Genomic DNA, 2934 nt, shown 5'->3' with positions numbered 1-2934 from the left:
GATAGAAAAAGATTGCAGTCAGTTTGATAATGATAGAGTGACATTGCTTCTTTGGCCCGAACCAAGGAATCCCTTAGATATGATGCAAAAAGGCTCTTGGTCTATCCTTGATAAGAGATTTCTCTATGAAAAATATGAATCGATGTTTGAAGAAGGGGAGGGAGAAGGAACCTTTGACCCGCAGAAGGATTTATTCAATCACATAGTTTGGGCTCCTAGATTATGGAGCCCTTGGGGATTTCTATTTGATTGTATCGAAAGTCCCAATGAATTGGGATTTCCCTATTAGTCCAGGTCATTTTCAGGGCAAGCCGATCATTTATGATGAAGAGTATGAGCTTCCAGAGAATGATTCAGTGTTCTTGTAGAGTGGAACCATGTATTACCAAGACACGCGATAGATCTCAAGGCTTTTTTCTAATAAGCCAATTTATTTGGGACCCTGCAGATCCACTCTTTTTCCTATTCAAAGATCATCCCCCTGGCTCTGTGTTTTACATCAAGAATTATTTGCAGATGAAGAGATGTCAAAGGGGCTTCTTACTTCCCAAACAGATCCTCCGACATCTCTATATAAACGCTTGTTTATCAAGAATATGCAAGAAAAGCACTTCGAATCGTTGATTAATCATCAAAGATGTCTTAGAAACAAAAATTCATTACTTAATGGATCTTTCCATTCTAATATACTATCCGAGAGATATCAGTATTTCAAATCTCTTCCTATCTAATGGAACGCTATTGGATCAAATGCCAAAGACATTGTTGAGAAAAAGATGGCTTTTTCTAGATGAAATGAAAATTGGATTCATGTAACAGGACAAAGATTTCCAATTCCTTAGCCGGAAAGATATGTGTACATGAAAGAGGGATTAAGTGGAACAAAATTGACTGGGTGGTAGAGTCATGGAAATGCTTGTTTCTTCCATATTTTGGACCTTAGTTCCATGGAAGAATATGATACTGCAAAAACATGGAAGAATTGAAATCTTAGATCAAAACACTATGTATTGATGGTATGATCTGCCTAAACAAGAATTTTTGAACAATAAACAACCAGTTTAGATATTCACGACCAAGAAGTATTCTGGAATGCCAATAGGCGTCTTTTATATTGAATTTACCCGATAGTTTCCATTTTAGGAACGTCTAGAGCAAAAGTCCCTGAATGGGTAAGTCGCCAATCCCTGGACTATGTAATATACTTTATCTGCTGGGTTATGGGCGGACGATTTTAAAGAGGACTACCCATTCATTAGGTAGATAATATCACCAGGATTTCGCGATCCGTTGCCTAATTTCTTCCAATTCAAAGAGAATTCTCATTGAATGAGCATTCTCAATATTATGCCTTGAAGAGGACTCGAACCTCCACGCTCTTTAGCACGAGATTTTGAGTCTCGCGTGTCAACCATTTCACCACCAAGGCATCATGAAAGTGAATCGTATTCCATGAATATGATATTTATCTAGTGTGATGTATGGAATATATGAGAAAGGTGGATCTATTGATCGGTCATGTCATATAGGCCCAAGTTGGACATCTAATTGCTTCGATTTGAATTATCCGGAGAATGCAATGCCTGATATTTATAAAAAGATGGACAATCAAACTTATTTCTCGATTCACTTAAAGAGGTGAACAGGGTCCCAATAGAGATGTGTAAAAAGCAGGTCTGATTACGCGTATTCCTAATCCTAAATGGAATGTAAGATGTAGGGATCCATATGTGAACATAGTATCTATTTAGATAGGCCCGAATGACCCCTTATCATTATGAGAATGTATATAATCCTATTCAAGCCTGGTTCAGTATAGAACAAACTTATAATCATTGAATCAACTCGATCATTAGATTATAATTTCATAACCCTAGTCCATTCCCATTTTGGGCTGAACAGATCTACTAATTCTTTGATTCCAGTTAGTAAGAGGGATCTGGAACTAAGAAATAGACCCTAGAAGCTAAAAAAGGCTATCCCAAGCAAATGCAATAATAAGGTAAATTGATATTCCTGGTATAGTAGATGCTATCACACATACAATCATACTCAATTCGATGGAATTGTTTGATCTTAAATGGGATATTCTATAATTTCGCATGTGAGGTGTTATTTCTTGGTTTCGTCTAGTCATTAAAAACTTGATTATTTTTAGATAATAGCAGATAGAAATAACGCTTGTAAGGAGTCCTATTAAAACCAAGAAATATAGGCCTGCCTACAATCCACACCATAATAAATAGTTTTTTCCAAAAAAATCTGCTAGTGGAGGAAAACCTCCTAGGGATAAGTATATAGGTCTGAAGAGAGAGCAAAAAAAGGATCTTTTGTGTATAATCGTGCATAATCTCGAATGTTATCAGTTTCGGCACGTAGACCAAATAATAAAATTCAAGCAAAAGTTCCTAGATTCATGGAGATATAGAACAACATATAAGTTATCATGCTTGCATATCCATCATTTGAGCCTCCAAAAATTATTCCGATAATTACATATCTGATTTGGCCTATGGACGAATATGCAAGCATACATTTCATGCTTGTTTGAATAATAGCAATGAGATTTCCCAATATCATGCTAAGAATAGCTAGAATTCCAAAAGAAGATGTCATTCGTTTGATAAAAAATTAAAAGGAATATCGAAAATTCGAGTGGCTGAAGTTGAAGCAATTACTTTCGAAGTAAAAGAAAGAAAAGCAACGACTGGAGTGGGAGATTCAGAGTCGAAAAAAGGTTTCCTCACTTCTTTCTCTCATTCAAAATCGTGCTTGAGACTTTCATCTCAGACGACTCTTAAGTGATAAAAAAAGAAGAACCCATTTTCTGTCTTTTTTGATTACCTTCCTCGTGTATGTATAAGACCAAATCCATTCGATTTCTAAAACAGATTACTAATCCTTAACTTTTCGAGGAATCCTTCATTAGTGGTT

At 36.0% G+C, this 2934-nt stretch overlaps 1 non-coding gene across 1 annotated transcript; it reads right to left on the bottom strand.

Moving 5' to 3' along the window:
• Positions 1–1348: 1348 nt before the first annotated feature.
• TRNAL-CAA (transfer RNA leucine (anticodon CAA)) lies at positions 1349–1429 on the bottom strand. The gene has a single exon. It is a non-coding gene; the product is annotated as a tRNA-Leu (tRNA).
• Between the last annotated feature and the right edge of the window lie 1505 nt (positions 1430–2934).

The sequence above is a fragment of the Solanum lycopersicum genome, chromosome 4 (genome assembly GCF_036512215.1).
Source record: "Solanum lycopersicum chromosome 4, SLM_r2.1".
Taxonomy (NCBI): Eukaryota; Viridiplantae; Streptophyta; class Magnoliopsida; order Solanales; family Solanaceae; genus Solanum; species Solanum lycopersicum.
The sequence above is the reverse complement of the archived record's forward strand: the minus strand, read 5'-3'. Positions and strand labels throughout refer to the sequence as shown.